Source organism: Colobus angolensis, unplaced genomic scaffold (genome assembly GCF_000951035.1).
Source record: "Colobus angolensis palliatus isolate OR3802 unplaced genomic scaffold, Cang.pa_1.0 Scaffold15, whole genome shotgun sequence".
NCBI classification, from domain to species: Eukaryota; Metazoa; Chordata; class Mammalia; order Primates; family Cercopithecidae; genus Colobus; species Colobus angolensis.
This window is the reverse complement of record NW_012114599.1, coordinates 14642610-14662571: the sequence shown is the minus strand read 5'-3', so window position 1 is coordinate 14662571 and position 19962 is coordinate 14642610. Positions and strand designations below refer to the sequence as shown.

The 19962-nt window shown below is 33.6% G+C and overlaps 1 long non-coding RNA gene across 1 annotated transcript; it reads right to left on the bottom strand.

Annotated features, from left to right (window-relative positions):
• Positions 1–582: 582 nt before the first annotated feature.
• Positions 583–2828, bottom strand: LOC105507489. Its single transcript, XR_001001113.1, has 3 exons — positions 2624–2828; positions 1593–1653; positions 583–823 (listed from the first exon to the last, which is right to left on the bottom strand). It is a non-coding gene; the product is annotated as an uncharacterized LOC105507489 (long non-coding RNA).
• Between the last annotated feature and the right edge of the window lie 17134 nt (positions 2829–19962).

The following is a 19962-nucleotide window of genomic DNA, read 5'->3' as shown; positions in this document are numbered from 1 at the left end:
GAGCCCATAGATAGAATGGACTTAGAGGCACCAAGAACAGCAAAAGTGAGACTTAATAGTGGTCTTGCGAGATCCGGTGTCTGGTAGGCAGGCACGCCCTGGGCAATCACAGCAGGTAATTTACCTCCTAGCATGCAAGTCCCTTCCCCACTTCCTCATTGGTCAAATACTATGGGGTTACAATCTTCCCAGAAGTCACTTAAATTTAATTATCCCCCTTATCAGGTTATACCCCATTCCCTTCCCTACTTAAGTTTCAATTTCCCAATAATGAAACTCTCTTCCCTTTTATGGGTTGACCCCTCCTCTACATTCTGTTCACTTATCATGACCTTCTAGGAGCACGAGACGTGCAGTTTGTTACTGGTGCTTAGATTTATTGTGCCTTGAAAATGGACCATTTAAAAGGCTTTCTCACATTGGATATAAGTGGAAAGAACTACTGGGAACTGGTTTCTGTGCTGCCCTATACCCTAGTCTCTAGACATACAAGTGTGCAGTTCTCTGAAGATCTGCTTTGTAAAGTTGGTTCTTAAAGGGTAAGAGTATCATAGTTGGAGATGAGAGAGAAAACTGTGACTGCATTCTAAGATACTGTCTCAACAATTATTTTTTCTTTCACTATTGATTCAACAGATAGTGTTAACTTTGTGGCAGGCACTGTACTTATATGATTACATGGGTTTGTTTCTATTTATGCTCTCAATTCTTCAGGTTTTTAAAAATTTTTCTTCTCAAAAGGAAATTAGCCTCCCTGTTGTTAATTATTTATGTGGTCATGTTTTCCTTCATTGTGATGCTTACATTGATACTGACCAGGCCTCTAAATGTGGGAGAAAACACAATATAAGACTACAGAGCCAGGCGCGGTGGCTCAAGCCTGTAGTCCCAGCACTTTGGGAGGCTGAGACGGGTGGATCACGAGGTCAGGAGATCGAGACCATCCTGGCGAACACGGTGAAACCCCGTCTCTACTAAAAATACAAAAAACTAGCCGGGCGAGGTGGCGGGCGCCTGTAGTCCCAGCTACTCCGGAGGCTGAGGCAGGAGAATGGCGTAAACCCGGGAGGCGGAGCTTGCAGTGAGCTGAGATCTGGCCACTGCGCTCCAGTCCGGGCGACAGAGCAAGACTCCGTCTCAAAAAAAAAAAAAAAAAGAAGACTACAGCTCTGGTCCAGCCTGCCTGAGTTCAGTTCTCCCATGCATTCTATGCATTCGTTATTTAACTACTCTGCTTTTTCTCTCAGTTATACCATGAAGATTAAAATAAGAGCCCTATCACAGGGTAGTCCTAAGTATTACATGATTTAATATATGTAAAGCAGTTGGAATACTGCCTGGCAAGTAATAAGCTATATGGAATCATTTGCTATTATTATTACTTGGAATGGGGTTTTTAGTAACTTTATAATTTCTCTGTTGCTTGAGCTTTACTTCCTAAATATTTAAATGATCAATATGCCCTACTTTCTCTCTCCTGAAATCATTTCTGCTTCCTGTTATTGAAATATTATCTTGATCCAGTACATTGGCACAAGAAAAGGCCTGGGAAAGATTAGGAGGTTGATCTAGCAACAGATGGAGGTGCTCACCAAGAACAATCTTTCCATGCTTCACTGCTGGACCCAGGCCCGGCCTGTTAGGTTTTTCTCTCTTCCAAAAGATAAAATAGAAAGAGTTCAGCAGACATCCGTAACCAGATACATTTATCATTTATTTTCTTTAAGCAAAAAGAACATTTGAAGCAAAGATAATGTAGTATGATTTGAATGGTATTAAATTGCAACATAAAGTTCTCTTTTTATTTAGCAAACACAATAGATTCAGACCATCAAAACTTGACAACTCAGGTCTACAGTCAGCAGCCCCTGAAGTCCTTCCCAGTATATCTCCTCTGTTGTTGCAGACCCAGGTCTATAGTAATAAACAAATAAAATTGATTTGTTTTACTTATTTAGAGAATGATGCCTTATGTGTGTGTTGGAGACTAGCTATGTGTATGTGATGTTTGGTCATGTGTTTATAAAATTATCTGTACTTATTTTAGAGCATTCCTTCTCATACCAGCAAGTAGTTCAGTAAGAAATATAGGCAAAGAAATATAGACCTAAGCAAAGTCTGCTATTGCTATCTTCTTCCCAGAGTCTAAACCTAAGATGACAACTCAGAACTTAGGTACGGCAATGGGCGGTACCTTTGAATATATTTAACTACATTTGATTATTCATATTAATTTTAATAAATACTAATATCTTCTGTAAGTTTTCAAATCAGCATTTCCTATTTAAAGTTATCTCTAGTTTTACTATTATTTTAAACATTTTATTTAATATGGCTCAAAATGTTTACTAGATTTTTTTCAACACATTTTATATAGAAAGTGAATGTCTGTGTATTTTGTCCTATTGACCTTCTACTTGAATTGTAGGTATAGAATTACTGGTTACAGATATATGGAAGGTGCTCATCTTTTATTGCTGCTTGGATATTTACTCCTACTTAGTTGTAACTTACTACGTGAAAGTTCTAATTCTAACATGAATAACAACAGCAGAATATAGCCTACTTATTTTCCCATCATCTTTTTCAAGGTAGCCTCCCACAAATTTAGAAAAGTGTCTACCTTGCTTAGTCCAAGTTATTTCAGTTACATGAAGGTATTCTGGCATAGCAATAAAACAACCAGAAAGTCCTTTGAGTGTGTTTGAAGTAGACATTTTTCAATACAGTTTCTAATATAAATCTACTGTTTTCTTCTCATGGAGGTGTGAAGGTGTGCAGAGTACCAATAAAGACTTCAGAAACTCGTAAGCACCGTGTGAAGAATGTTTTTCCTCTGTTCAAGAACAGAATGTTTCAACCTGACAACAAAGATGAGGGTGTCTGTCAAAGATTCAGTTGATAGCTTAAAAAAAATTGCTACCTACAATTTTTTCTTTGCTGAGTTGAGTTGCAAAACAGTAAGTAGTCACCCTTTGAATGTAAAATGGAAAACACTCATTTTTAAAAATGACATTGTTTAAAGACAACACAAGAAGAAGAGAGGCCAATATTAAACTCATACTTAAGCTCCAGATTTGCTAATATGCAGTTACATCTTCTTCTAGGGAAACATGAATGCTGCTCATATGATAATTTTATAACGAGTGAACACAGTGAAAGTAGATGATAATGAGGGTGATAGGGACGCTCAGCTGGAGATCTACCCTCAGGAAGTTGTTTAAAATATTGGCTATTTGGTACCATCTGTTGAATTCCGTACACTAAAACAATGCTATTCAAAATTCAATTTTTGTGAGCCAGGAATGAAGGATGTCTCTTACAGGGATCATTTAACAGAACTCATTGAACAGGAGGACAACCATCAGAGAGAGAGTGAAATCTCTTCTGACCATTCCACACCACATTAATTTGAAATGAACTGAGAAAATATAAGCATTAATTCATTCTTGCAAACACATAATCCTGAACTTTACGCAGTAAGTAGAAGCATCCATCCTATTGTGTGTATAAGTAGGTAAAATAAAAATAGCAATGTGGACAGAAGATTTGCTTAGTGACTTATGCAGCTCCTTACAGAATTTTGTATAATATCTCTTCAATAGTGAGAGAAATTCTATTTTTCTGATCTGTATTAAATTTAGAGATTCTAGATTTACCATTCTAGCCTCTTTTTTGAACTCATCAATAGTCTTGTTATGCAAATAAATAGCCAATGATAAGAAAGCAAAGACAGCAAACAAAATATGTATATTTTATATTTTTTCATTTTTTATAATTTCCATAGGTTTTGGGGGAACAGGTCGTATTTTGTCAAATGAGTAAGTTCTTTAGTGGTGATTTGCTGCCTCCATCACCCAAGCAGTATACACAGAACCCAATTTGTAGTCTTTTATTCCTCACCCCCTTCTCATTTTTTCCCCACCAAGTCCCCAAGGTCCATTGTATTATTCTTTATGCCTTTGCATCTTGCATCCTTGTAATTTTGATCCCACTTTTGAATGAGAACATATGATGTTAATTGTTTTCATTCCTGTGTTACTTCATTTAGAATAATAGTCTCCAAACCCATTCAGGTTGCTGAAAATGCCATTAATTTATTCCTTTCTATGGCTGAGATGTATTCCATCATCTATATACTACACTTTCTTTATACGCATTTTGATTGATGGGTATTTGGGCTGGTTCCACATTTTAAGCAAACAAAATATAGAAAGCAAAATTAGTCTTTTAAAAATTGGAGATTTTCCAGTTTTTATTGAAGGATTTCACATATTTTTGTTGGTGATGCTATTTCCTCTGCTTTTTTTCCCATAGGAAAGTATGTGTATGAAATTGATAAGTAAATATACATATTAAGTTCAGTGTTTAGCACAGTGTGTGACATATAGTAATTATATATAATATTTGGTGACCAAAAAAGTGAAGGTCAAAAACCCAAGCATTTTCCTGATATGAGAATTTAGAGAATTATAAAATAAAATTAATATTCTTGTTTTGAATAAAATAATGGAAGTATGATGGTTTATTTACATATATTTGACTGAAGTAGAAAAAAGAAGGATGAAAATTATTTCCATACTATTTTTAATTTTTTAAAGAAACCACAAACTTAAAGTTAACTTATTTGTTCTAAGAAATCTATTTCTAAGTACAATGCATGATTTTATTTATAATCAAGAGCAACAAATATTATATGTGCCGTTTGTCAAACATTAGTCATTGTTGATCAGTTGATGATTGTCCTTTTTTAAAAATCTATTACTAAGTAATAGATGAAACTCTAAATAAATGAAATTGCTAAATAAGTGTCACAATGTTGAGATTAAGGCTACTCACCAGATACTTTTCTACCCAGATAATGTTTCTATATAAGCTATACACATATAGCATTATTTCTGATGTCAACACTGATTATACAACCAACAGAAAATTCTCTGTCACTATTGAGGGAGAAAAGTATTTATCATGAAAAGAGTTGCTTTTTGCCTTTCTTTGAAAGGCCTGCTTAAACTTTTGATAAACTCAAATGATTTTCAAGGAACACTGAAAAACTTTCTAGAACATTAGTAATAGCATTGAGCATGTAAATAAATATGTGTGTTCATGTATGTAAACATGTAAACATGACTTGCTTCGTCAATGCTTTTCCTTATTATAAGGTTTCTAAGGAATTAGCACGACCAAAAATATAGCTTAATTTAGCTCAGACATGAAGAGTTTTGCTAAAATCATATGTTTATATATGATGCAGAAATGAAATATAAAATGTCTTTCCCAAAGAGAAGCAAAAATGAGCAAAAGATTATATTCTTATCTCTGAAAAATATTCACTGTGAAGTGAGATAAGATCAATACTTCAGCTTCTGGGCTGAACTGAAGTGAAAGCAGTGATTGTTTCTTCACAGAAGAAAACAATCATGTATTAAATTTGTATTAACTAAATATTATTATATAGAAGTAACCAAATGAAATGATTTATTAATGTTAACTAGTTATCAGATAGCCAGTTGAATGTTGATAGGGTTATAAATTCTGAGTAAATTTCATAAGCAATCATGAAGGTTAAATACCCATGATTAAAGTAAAGTTGTTTCATGATATACATTATCCACAAAAATAAATAGATCAAAACAGGTCAGCTGGCAATAACAAGATAAAGGTGAAATAAGTAAAGTGTTATCACTAGGGATTTTTACAATTTAAAAATTATAAAAGAAAGTAACCTTTCTCTTTAATAGATGGACTTATCTTTCAAGGCAAAGAATAAAAAATAAAAAACCAGGTGGTAAATTTATTTATTAAGCATTAACAAATGTCTTTCTTTTCTCCTTTTCAATTTCACAATTTCAAATACAGTATTTTAATTTGCTCTGAAAAAATAATGTCTAACAGTACAAATAACTAATTATTCATGGATGAATTATTATTTTGAAACTTTGCACTCCATTTGATAATGGACATTTCTTTCCTGTCTTTCCTTCTTGTTTCTAAAACTGATTATTGAGTGTGTTATTTCTACTTCCTCTTATAAAACAGGGATTAACCTTCCCATTTAATATTCTAGAAGTTTTGAAAGGTTAAGAAACTTGCCCAATGTCACACAAATATTAAGTGTTGAAATTTTCTTGTAACTCATCTATAATTACGGTTGGCCATGTTCCCCTCACTAAGTTGGCTTCCTACACTTCCTATTGTCTTTGAGAAGCAGTAGGTGTTCTTTCAAAATTGACAAAGGTCATAGAAAAGAAACAGGAGAAAATAAAGGGGAAAAAATTGCAGCACAGGAAAAAAAAATGCCCATGGCTTATTATCTGCTTTCCAGATTGAGTATAAGCACGGTGAAGTGAGGATTTGGGGAATCTATTATTTAATTTAAATTCTTAGGTAATCGTTGATTGTTAATAATAGAGTCCAACCAATGGAAGTCAAAGCATAAAATGATCCTAATCATACAATCAAAAAAACAAAGACAGTTTTGAAAAAAAGACAACAACAACAACAACAAAAACGGCTTGATCCTGTCCCTTATGAGGCTTTCAGTTTGGCGGGAAAACAAAACTTTGAAATAATTGCAAGAGTGAGGATAGTTACATATAATGTGGGAGCTAACCAGTCCAAACAGCCAGTTTGAGAACTTCCTAGTGTAAATAATGTTAGGGAGCTCAATGATCAATGTGACTGAGCTTATTGAAGAATGTAGGCATGTGTTTCAGGAAGAAATAAAACAGGGATTTGAAACAAGATAGTTTCAAAATTTAAGAAACTCAAAAAACCTGAAGCTGAGAGCATGAGAAAAAAGAATAACTCACATAATAAAATATGTTTCTAAAGGGGAAAAATTGTTGCTATTCAATTTAGTAAATAAAAATGTTTGAGAATTTGCTAGTTTAATATGCCAAAATATGTTTACAAATGAGTGCAGTTAATTAAGAGAAAATTTCAGAATAATTTATCTTTCAACAAGAATATGAGTAAGTGATTATTTAAACTAAATTTTCTTTCTTTCTCAGCCTTTCTCCCCTTTCAAGATACCCCACCTTTTGGGGGCAAACCAGTATTTTTACCTGTAACTCTTGCCTTCCTAAAATATATAAAACAAAACCATGCTCTGACTGCCATGCATACAGTTTCTCAGGAACCTCTTGACACTGTGTTACCTGGGCCATGGTTGCTCCTATGGGCTCTGAATAGCCAGCTAGCATCATGATGACAGGATCAAATTCACACATTCATGATAAGAAACTGAGGCCTTAATAAACAGCCTACCAACCAAAAAAAGCCCAGGACCAGATGGATTTACAGCTGAATTCTACCAGAGGTACACAATAAAATACATCAAATAGCTCATCCACCATGATAAGTAGGCTTCATCCCTGGGATGAAAGACTGGATCGATATATGCAAATTGATAAATGTAATTCATCATATAAACAGAACTAAAGACAAAAAACAAATGATTATCCTAATAGACACAGAAAAGACCTTTGATAAAATTCAACATCCCTTCATGTTAAAAACTCTCAATAAACTAGGTATTGATGGAACATACCTCAAAATAATAAGAGCCATTTATGATAAACCCATAGCCAATATCATACTGAATAGGCAAACCTGGAAGCATTTCCCTTGAAACCTGGCACAAGACAAGGATGTCCTCTCTCACCACTCCTACTCAACATAGTATTGGAAGTTTTGGCCAGGGCAATCAGGCAAGGGAAAGAAATAGTGTTCAAATAAGAAGAGAGGAAGTCAAACTATCTCTGTTTGCAGATGACATAATCCTATATCCAGAAAACTCCATCATCTCAGCCCAACAGCTTCTTAAGCTGATAAGGGACTTCAGCAGAGTCTCAGGATTCAAACTCAGTATGCAAACTAACAAAAAACCCACAAGCATTCCTATACACCAGCAATAGACAGAGAGCCAAATAATGAATAAACTCCCATTCACAATTGCTACATAGCGAATAAAATACCTAGAAATACAGCTAACAAGGGAAGTGAATGACCTCTTCAAAGATAACTACAGACCACTGCTCAAGGAAATAAGAGAGAACATAAATGGAAAAACATTCCATGCTCATGGATAGAAAGAATCAATATGGTGAAAATGGTCATACTGCCCAAAGCAATGTATAGATTCAATGTTATTCCCACTAAACTACCATTGACATTCTTCACAGAATTAGAAAAAAAAATTAAAATTTATATGGAACCAAAAAAGAGCCTGTATAGCTACAACAATCCTAAGGAAAAAGAACAAACCTGGAAGCATCATGCTATCTGACTTCAAACTATACTAAAAGGCTACAGTAACCGAAACAACATGGTACTGGTACAAAAACAGAACACACAGACAAATGGAAGAGAATAAAGATCTCAGAAATATGACTGCACATCTGCAACCATCTGATCTTTGACCAATAAGACAAAAACAAGCAATGGGGAAAGGATTCCCTGTTAAATAAATGGTGCTGGGAAAACTGGCTAGCCATATGCAGAAAATTGAATCTGGACCCTTTCTTTATACCTTATATAAAAATCAACTCAAGATGGATTAAAGCTTAAATGTAAAACCTAAAATGATAAAAGCCCTAGAAGAAAATCTAATGGGAGCTGAACAATGACAACACATGGACACACAAGGAGGGGAACAACACACACTGGGGCTTATCGGGGGTGGGGAGGGTTGGGGGAGTGAGAGCGTCAGGATAAACAGCTGATGCATGTGGGGCTTAATACCTAGGTGATGGGTTGATAGGTGTATCAAACCACCATGTACACATTTACCTGTGTAACAAACCTGCATGTCCTGCACATGTATCCCGAAACTTAATACAATAAAATAAAATTTAAAAAAAGGAAAATTAAGAATCCAGAATATAATTTAATATAAAAATTGGGCAATTATGTGGAAAATGAAATTTTCAAAATCATTCTAGGTCTGAAATTAGTGGTTCAGACCCTTTCCTTGGAACATTATGTGGAAGATAATTGGAATTAAGGATTATTCAGGGGTCAAAATAAAATAAAGCTCTGAAATTAATCTCTAAGGAAAGTGTAAGTCCTAGGGCAGATCAAATTTTTTTATTTATCAGCTTTAGAGGAAAAACATCCTGAGCAAACAGAAAGCATGATCAGAGGGACATAAAGGCAGACTGATTGTTCAGTAAACATCAAATCTACAGGAAAGCAGACTTGGCAAAGACAGAAAGCCCTTTAAAGGACTGTTGAATAATACAGAGCTCCACAGTAGGTTAAAAAACCCTAAAGGAAAAAGAAAATATTTGATTGTATCTGGTTTTACTTTCAAAGCTGGCTTAAAGAATAGCTGTCTGTAAATTCATCAGCTATGCCATGCCAAATTTTTATAATAACTAGAGATTTGTTACCTTAATGCTAGGGTGAGATCTCTTCTAGTGGTATTTATACTTGTTACCTCTTTATATTCCCAGAGGACAGCAATCCTGATTCATGGAAGCTGCTGAATTCCTTTTGGGCTTTACAATGAGGCACAATCTAACCTGTGAATACCAGTAAACAATATCCACCTCACTGTCAATAAACAAATGCTTGACACAATTCAGTGAGGAACCTCTGATTACTTGAACACCTCTGGTGTCTCAAATTGCTTTCAGAATACAGGTCACAAGTCACTAGCCCAACATCATTCAGGGACTCACAATATTTTAGAACACAAAGGGAACTTAGAGTTCAATTTTAGAGATACTTTATTGAATGCCTGCCAGGTTATAAAAAGTATAGGATCACCGACATGGAGAAACCCCATCTCTACTAAAAATACAAAATTAGCCGGGCTTGGTGGCGCATGCCTGTAATCCTAGCTACTTGGGAGAATCTCTTGAACCCGGGAGGCGAAGATTGCGGTGAGCCGAGATCGCACCATTGCACTCCAGCCTGGGCAACAAGAGCAAAACTCCGTCTCAAAAAAAAAAAAAAAAAAAATCTTTAAGATAAAATATCTCAGTATGTGACAGACAATAATAAAGAGCATGATTAGGTTTTAATTAGGTAGAGAGGAAGATAATAATGATAGCAACAACAACAGTCCATCCACTTATGGAGTACATCCTTTATGCCAGGAGCAATGCTAAACTTTGTTCGTATTTTCTCATTTGTTTCTCAGAACATTTCCTTCCACCTGTAATACATACATACACACATACAGATCAGCATGCAAGCTAATGACAGCAGAGGCTTTTCATGGTCTGTTCTTCATCACCTAGGAGTGTTCCTGTCACAAAGTAGGCATGCAAAGTAGATTTACTGAATGACACAATAAATGAGTGTTCATGGATAAAAAGTTCCATAAGTAAATGTCATTTTATCCCCTAACTAAAGGCAAAAAAGCTGAGGATTCCAAATATTAAACATATGATGTGAGAAGTGAAGACTTGAGGGGGCCTCGTTTGGCATAACTCTATCTGTATAGGATAAACAGGTGAAAGGAGAGTGATGTTGAAAAGGTAAATTGGATCTGATTTGAGGTTCTGATAAAGAAAACAACTTTTCCACTGTAATAAATAGTGAATTATGGCATCAAATGGATTTGAAAGAATTCTGAAATTTTTAAGAAAATGACAGCAGCTATCTAAATATGTAAGTTTTACTATTATTTAGAATAGAGATGAGTAAACATATTACTAAGTTGGACAGAGATGATATTACAAATGAAAGTTGAGGCAAGAACCAAAAAAAAAGTCATTTTACATTTTTACACATCATTAAGATCAAGTTTTGTTAAAAGATTGCATGAATTGGTACTATTTAATATAAAGGCAGAAAGCAAATGATGGACTCACTTTGAATAGGACAATGGCAGAAGCGCCAACCTTCTTGACCACCGTTTGCCACCATTTATTAAGGACCTACATATTAGAGCATATTAAGCCTAAACTAACTCATTCTTATATAAGCCATCTGGAAAATGAAAGGACGTACTGTTCTAAGCACAGAGAACAGTTTGATATAGAGTTTAATTAAAACTAGGCAAAATTAAGATATGAATTTTTGATTTACGTAAAAGATAAATTGGGGAATGATATTTTTCTGTTCTAAAATACTTCTCTACATTGCAAAATAATTTATTCCTAAACAATTTTGATAGCAATTTTTCCTAGAGCATAGGAATAGGATTAGATTTACTAATATTTGATGAGCAATGCATTTTTAGGTAATTATAAACTGCATAAAATTATATGTTAATTTATTCCAATCTAAAAAATCATTTAAAAATAGACAATAAAATCTTATTTCCTTTGAATGTAAAATACTGAAATTGATAGTCTTAGAAAGATACATTGTGTGTCTAGAAAATAAAATTAATATCTCAAATAGAAAAAATAGGTTCCTAATTTCAACTCAATATTTTGAGTATTTTATGGATGTGTGTGTAGAGACATACATGTTTCTGTGTGCTTTGTAGGGACAAATTGCCCTATAGTAAGGACATGACACAAAGCAAACCCATGGTGTAATCAGCTAGCCTAGATTTGGAGGCTATTAGAACTCCCAAAAGTATATTTGGATTTTGGTTTGTGAATGGTTAATACTGATTAATAAAATAAGAACTAGATTTAAGAAATTGAATACCATGACAAATGCAGCAGTGCATTGGGAAAATAATATTTATATCACTTATATAATACACTTTATAAAGCAATAAAATAAACCAAATTGTGATCATTAGAATGCTTATACCTAAGGAGGACTCTTTGCTAGTTTTTGGAATTTTGCTGAAATTTAATTATTCTTTACTTTCTGTCTGGATATGTTTGTTACATGTAAAAATTTCAAAATAACCACATAATCTCATATAGAAAAGTAGGTATATTTAACTACACACACACACACACACACACACACACACACACATTGTCTTCTAGATAATTGGGATCATATAAAGTAGTTCAGTATGCCTTGAATTAGTCATTTAACTCTATATTTCCATGCATTTTTAAACATTCTAGAAAAACCTCAACTTTGCAGCAAGGCTTATAATTTGAAGTCAAAATGATTTCATTTCTTGAATTTTTAATTTTAATACTGTAACTAATGTCTTTGTATTTTTGTCAAATCTGCATTAACTTTTTGACAGATATCTTCATACTGAATTACTGTGCAAAATGAAATGGACATAACTTTGAGCGCTTTTGTTATCTATTGATGGAAATTTCTGAGAAATACTTTACACCCTTACATTACATATATAATGTGATATTACATCTCTCATTACCTGCTGGCAGAAAATAAATAATTCCAAATGTCATTGGTGAGAAACATTCTCATAATAGTTTGGTAGAAATTGTTCTATAGTTTTTATTAGCAATATTTGTTTTTATATTTATATTTACCCAAATTCCATTTTGTTATATACGTATCATTACTCCTTTGCTATTGTTATTTCTCTCCTTTGCTAATGTGTTTAATTATTAGTTTTTCAGTTTTATTTTATCAACTTGAAAGAACTACATATTCTATGTTTGACTTTATATTTTTCACAATTATATTCCTTGCTTGATGTATATATACCTTATAAATATGAATACCGACTTTTAAAACAAAGATAATATTTTTAATATCACGCATATTCATTGTTTTCCACATAGGCAACACAGAAATATTTAAAATACTTATCTTAAAATTAACCATGACTAAAGAATCTGATGTTGATTCCCATTACCCCATATTAAGAACTAAGCAAGTTTATGATGTTCCTCTAGGGTCTGAAAGTCCAAGGATAAACTACTTGAAAGTATTTGTGACAGACCACAATCAGTCTGTCTCATTTCTCTTCTGATGCCAAGCATGAAATATCTGCAAGAAGTAGAATCTTTCTTCATGTCTGAAGCATCATTCAAAGCAAACAAACATAAAGAAACCAAACAAGTAACAAAAACAGCAAATATATAAAATCAATAAATCTCAACTCTGAAATTCTAATTCAATGTGTTTTCTTGTAAAGCTGTTTCCTTTGATTTTGCCACACATTTATACACTAGGTGAGGCTTACTGAACCTCAGATAGAATACGTTAGTTAAAAGGGTTTTACTCAAATAACATCTCAGAGATCTGCAGTTTCTGCCAAGTGTCTGTGTTGGTATGGATTAATCTGACCTACAGGTTCAAAAACTTGATGTAACACAATGTTTAATCTGATATAGGCTGCTTTGTTGTGGTTGCTGATACCTGAAAGCCACTATACACTGTTTTATTTCTATAAGTTGATTTCATTAGCCAGTGAATTTCTCTGAGAAGAAGAAAACAAGAAATGAATGCACTGGTGTTAATTCCTTGAAATAGAAAGCATCAAGTTTTTAATATGGTGAACCTATAGAGTTATATTGTGTTACATCAGAAGTCAAGAATGGCATAGCCACAAAATAACTGGTCTTTACTGTAATGTGTGCTTATAAAATGCCACTACATTTATCTCATCAGAGTATGGATGATGTGGAGATATTGCTGCCTACCAGGCTTCTCTCCTCTATTAATGACTAAACTCACTGACCTCCTACTCCCTGCCTCTGACATAATTTTAAACCATAGGTTTGGAGATTCTGAGACACCTTATGTTAGAAGCTCATCTTCTGAATCTGTTGCTGTTCTTGTTCTGATCATAATTAGCTGTCCCCGTGGTTAAGGTATCTTTATCTCAGAGACTTGAATCCTGATACTTCTCGGTGGTTGAAATCTCTGGCTTCTCTGGAATTCTGTTAGTTTTCTGTTACTTTTATTTGAAATAATTTATTGTGAGAATTCAATGGAATACTAATAGAGCAATCTCCTGTTATATAGCCAGTGTGTCCAACCTGCAGTGTAAATAAGAAGGGCCTTTTTTGGTTAACTTTTCATGGCACCATGTGTCAGATTTCTTGTGTACTTTTTTTGCTAGTCTGGCAGTTGAGATGTTATGTCATGAGGTGGTCTTTTCATGTTGAATTTGTTGCTAGAATAATTCTTTACTTGAAAACTCTTCTGATATTGCCTCAAATCTGCAGCATCTGCTTATATTTTACCTTCTTATCTGCTCTTTGGATTTTACACATTATTTTATAAATTATATTCCCTGAATAATTATATTACTTAGAATGTATTTCCCTAGAAATTTACCCCCAAACAATTTCCTAATCATGTTTAATAAGAAACTAGAGATATTAGCCAAAAATATGGCACAGTTAAATTTTTAAAGTATCTTTTGGTTGCCAAAAGGAAAGATTTTTCCTACATATTTAAGAGATGTGCAAGACATATACTGATTGCTTCGCAATTATTATTCCCATTTGACATAATAAGGTAGAGACATGGCATCATAATAACCTTCTGTACATTCTTAAAACTCATTTTAGTCTATAAGAATGAATATATTGTATTGAAATATCTTGGCCTAATCCCATGCCCCCTTAAATGACTTCATTTTGAATTATGCTTGGCTTTTCTGATTTACTTAATAATCTCTCCTTGTAATATAGAGTAAAATATGCTAAGATTACAAGTCCTGGCTACCTCATGACATTACCGAGGATCAAATAAAATTCAGTATGTTAAAACATAATGACATTTGTCCTTAGCCTTAACGACAACCATAATCTTCAGGGATTTCAGTAGATTTCCACATTGCTATCCAATTCAAGGGTCCTATGATTGCGTTAGCCAAGGTAAAGTAGGATAATATAGGTGATCAAAAATTTTATGATCGTGCTTAGAATCCAGGAATAAAATAATTCTGACATAAGAACCAAAGGAGTTATGAAAGGTTGAATCACACAGTAACTGAAAGGTGGATAAAGCAAGAATATTAAAAAAAATGTGGACTGTGCTAATTTAAGTGTTATCACCTTTTACAGATGTATTATATGTTTATTACACACTGTGCAACAGTTTTTCAGTATGGTTGACTTGTAGCCTATAAATGCCAGCTAAAAAGAGAATAAGAACGGAAAAAACGAATGGCCTATTACAAGCCACTCTGCACATAAACAAAGCCTTAGTATACTGTAGACCACATTTATTAATGGTGGTGCTTTGTCACTCTGCTTTCTCTTGGCCTCATCCATGTCAATATTTCTCCACCTGGTTGGTGAGACACTAATCCTCCTCAAGGTTTCTTCTGGTTAAATTATCTAATTGAAACCATCATAGCACCATGTTCCCAGGTGGCAACTTGAAACTGACGAAAGGCGCTTAAGCCTATTTTAACAAGTATATATAATCAAATAGGGCCATTAAGATGGTGAGAAATATGACCTAGCTAAATAAGATTCTTCACTTTTTAATTAATTTGCAGACTTAAAAAGACAACAAACCTAATCTCATCATTTTATGCCCTTCTACACAGTAAAAAGGTGTTTATTAAATATCTGGATGTAAAGTGTGGCTGAAATCTTTTCATATTGGACACTGAGTTGCTTTGCATTGATATTTCATTTCCCTTTTGCACTGTTCTTTCAATAGGTTAATGTGAATGCTAATCAATATCACCTTAAAAAGTTTAATTTTCCAGAATACATCATTCATTCTAAAAATCAAATATATTGTCTTCTTCCATGCTATGCATCTTTATAAATTTGTAGGCTAGAGAAAATAGTAGCAAATAAGTGCTATCCTGAAAGATAATTTAAATAAAAATACCTCTGATGAACAGGATCCTGCCCTTTCAAGGGCCCCAAAATCAATGTCTTTGAGTGAAGGGAAAAAGACAGCCCAGCCTCCAAGAAATGCATGGCAGAGTTAAGATTCATATTACCAGGACCAACCACAAGATTTAGGGGAAGGAACATGTAAATGGTTTCCAACAAAGGTTGTATGCTATCAAAGCATCTGTCAGACGCCCGTAAGTAAGGGCTTCATGGTAGAGGTTAGGAGACAAACTTTTTTCTTTCTTATTTATTTCTGAACATAATGAGATAAGATGATTCTAGCATAAGAATTTAAACTAACAGTTCAGTTTCTTTCAAAATTTTATTGAGCTAAATTTAAATACAATAAAATTCACAAAACTGAAGTTTTTAAATAAATGGCTTTTAGTATATCCATATAGTTGTCCATTTGTCAAGCAATCAAGCTTTAAGACATTTTCATTATTCTTTAAAATTCACTTGAAATTGGTTGCGGTAAATCCCCCCCTCCCCACCTCTCTCCAGCCAGAGGCAACCACTGATTTGCTATCTGTCATAATAAATGTACCTTTTTCAGTCATTTCATATAAAGAAAATTGCACGTTTTATAGGCTTTTGCAACTGGCTTCTTTCACTTAGCAAAATGTTTTTGAGATGAATTCATATTAAAGTATATATCAGTAGGTTTTTATTTTGTATTATTGAATAGTATGTGGAATGTATAATTTTATTTTTATTTATCTATTCCACTAGTTGATGGGTGTTTGACTTATTACCAGTTTTGACTATGATGAATAAGGCTGATTTTAACATTCACTTAGAAACTTTGTGTGTATATATAGTTTATTTTCTGTAGATTACTAAGAGAGTAATTTCTATGATGCATAAGTTTGTCCCTAACTTTATAAGAAACTGTAAAACTGTTTTCCAAAGTGGCTGTCTCATTTTATACTCTTATGTATGAGGAATATGAGGGTTCTCTGATTACTCCATATCCTAGCCAACATTTGTTATTTTCTCATCTTTTAATTACAGCTATTCTAGTAGGTGTATAGAGATATCTCATTGTGGATTAAATTTGTGTTTTCCTAAATGATTAATGACATTTAGACCTTTCCATATGCTTATTAGCCATTAAGGAGGAATATGATAAACAATTTTATGTGAGCACATTGGAAAACAGAATGAAATTTCTAAAAAGAAAATACTAAAACTGGCTCAAAAAGATATATAAAATCTGAATATATCCATAACAAACAAAAATCCATACTTAAAAATCTTAAAAAGATAAGTTCAGGCCAGATGGCTTCTCATTTTATGTATACATAAGCACACACACACACACACACGCACACACACAAACACACACCCTTTGATGACTGCTGCTCACAATATGGTCAGGCCTTGTTTGTAATTGCTCAGGGTTTGCTTTTTTAACTGCTCTTTCTTTTTTTCATTCCTATTATCTTGTAGCTGATGTTTAAATGCTACAGGTTTACCATACTAGAATACTGTTTCACAGTCTGTAGTAAACTTATGTAGTCATTCTAAAACATAATATGAACATATTAAATCATAATTTGCTTTTTTATTTCATATTCTAAGTTTATCCGGTTTCCAGATACCATTTGATTCAACCTTTCATCACTCCTTTAGATCTTATCTTTGAGTTGTTTTACTCCTACCTCCTAAACCCTATCATAAATTTTTTTCTTTGACTAACAAGATCATGGGACACTTGATTTGGATAACAATGTTCAAATCTGCTGTAATCTCTGGAAATTGTGGCTACAGTCATGGTTAGAAAATAATGTCATCGGTTTTAACATGCTCGATTTTATTTTATCCTTAGCCATGTTGTGATGATTTATAATTTTAACATGCTCTACTCTGCCATGTAGGGCAAGTTTATAAAATAAATCTGAAAAGCCAGTTGTAATTCAAAGAGGCTTTTACACACACACATATAGCATTTAAAGAGCAAATATTCATACACTCCTTTTTTATTACTCTAAGTTCTAGGGTACATGTGCACAACATATAAGTTTGATACATATGTATACATGTGCCATGTTGGTTTGCTGCACCCATCAACTTGTCATTTACATTAGGTGTTTCTCCTAATGCTATCCCTCCCTTAGCCCCCCCAATCTCTGACAGGCCCCAGTGTGTGATGTTTCCCACCCTGTGTCCAGGTGATCTCATTGTTCAATTCTCACCTATGAGTGAGAACATGTGGTGTTTGGTTTTCTGTCCTTGTGATAGTTTGCTGAGAATGATGGTTTCCAGCTTCATCCATGTCCCTGCAAAGGACATGAACTCATCCTTTTTTATGATTGCATAGTATTCCATTGTGCCACACTTACTTAATCCAGTCTATCATTGATAGACATTTGGGTTGGTTCCAAGTCTTTGCTATTGTGAATAGTGCTGCAATAAACATACATGTGTATGTGTCTTTATAGTATCATGATTTATAATCCTTTGGGTATATATCCAAAAATGGGATTACTGGGTCAAATGATATTTCTGGTTCTAGATCCTTGAGGAATCGCCACACTATCTTCCACAATGGTTGAACTAATTTACACCCCTACCAACAGTGTAAAAGTGTTCCTATTTCTCCACACCCTCTCCAGCATCTGTTGTTTCCTGAATTCTTAATGATTGCCATTCTAACTGGTGTGAGATAGTATCTCATTGTGGTTTTGATTTGCATTTCTCTGATGACCAGTGATGATGAGCATTTTTTCATGGGTCTGTTGGTTGCATCAATGTCTTCTTTTTCATGTTTCTGTTGGCTGTATGAATGTCTTCTTTTGAGAAATGTCTGTTCATATCCGTTGCCCACTTTTTGATGGGGTTTTTTGTTTTTTTCTTGTACATTTGTTTGAGCTCTTTGTAGATTCTGGATATTAGCCTTTTGTCAGATGGTAGATTGCAAAAATTTTCTCCCATTCTTTAGGTTGCCTGTTCACTCTGATGGTAGTTTCTTTTGTCATGCAAAAGCTCTTTAGTTTAATTAGATCACATTTGTCTATTTTGGCTTTTGTTGCCATTGCTTTTGGTGTTTTAGTCATGAAGTCCTTAACCATGCTTATGTCCTGAATGGTATTGCCTAGGTTTTCTTCTACGGTTTTTATGGTTTTAGGTCTAAAACTGGCTAGACATATGTAGAAAGCTAAAACTGGATCCCTTCCTTACACCTTATACAAAAATTAATCCAAGATGGATTAAAGACTTAAATGTTAGATCATATACTCCTTTAAAAATAGATTAATAATAGACAACTCACAACTCATTCTATAAAGCCAATAATACTCTAATATCAAAGACATTACAGGAAAAGAACATTCTAGTAGAACATCCTTAGTAACACAGATGTAAAACATAATAATATAAGTAGCAACACAAATTCAGAGATATACAAAAAATAATTATACACTATGGGCAAGTAAAATTTATCTCAGGAATACAGTTTTTTAACATCCTAAAATCAGATAATGTATTGCACTGCCTTACCATAACAAAAGACAAAACCATGTGATCACCTCAGTAGATGCAAGAAAACCATATGACAAAGTCAAAAATCCATTTTTATAACAAATGTCAACAAGTAAGAGTGAAGGGTAATTTCTTCAACTTTATGTAGAGCACCCATAAAACACCAAAGCTGATGTTACTGGTAAAAGACTACATGCTTTCCCCTTAAAACAAGGCAAGCAAATTCTGTTCAACATTATCCTTGAGGTTTTGGCCAGTGAAGTAGAACAATACATAGAATTAAAGACGTCCAGAATTGAAAGCAAAAGGTAATCTGGTCTTTGTTCACAGGTAATATTATCTTTAAGTATAAAATTCTAATTTAAAAAGTCTACTTAATAAAATAAATAAAGAAGGCTACTAAATTTAATAATCTCAACCTAATAAAAAAGCCATTGAAACTACTAAATCTAAATCTAATAAAATCTACTAAATCTAAAGCTACTAAATCTAATAAAAGTGATACTAAATCTAAGAATGAGAGTATAAACTATTACATTTCTGCTCAATTGATTATTGATAAAGATGTCAAGACAAATCAATAGAAAGCGAATATTATTTTCAAAAACTAGTACAAGAACAATGGGATATGCATGCACACACACGCACACACACACTATGTACACACACACCCATTTCGAGTTAGATCCTTAACTCACATAGTACACAATTAAGATAGATGAGAAACCTACATGTAATATCTAAAACTATAAAATTTCTAGTGGAAAATATATAAGAAAACCGTTATGACTTTGAATTAGGCGAAGTATTGTTAGGT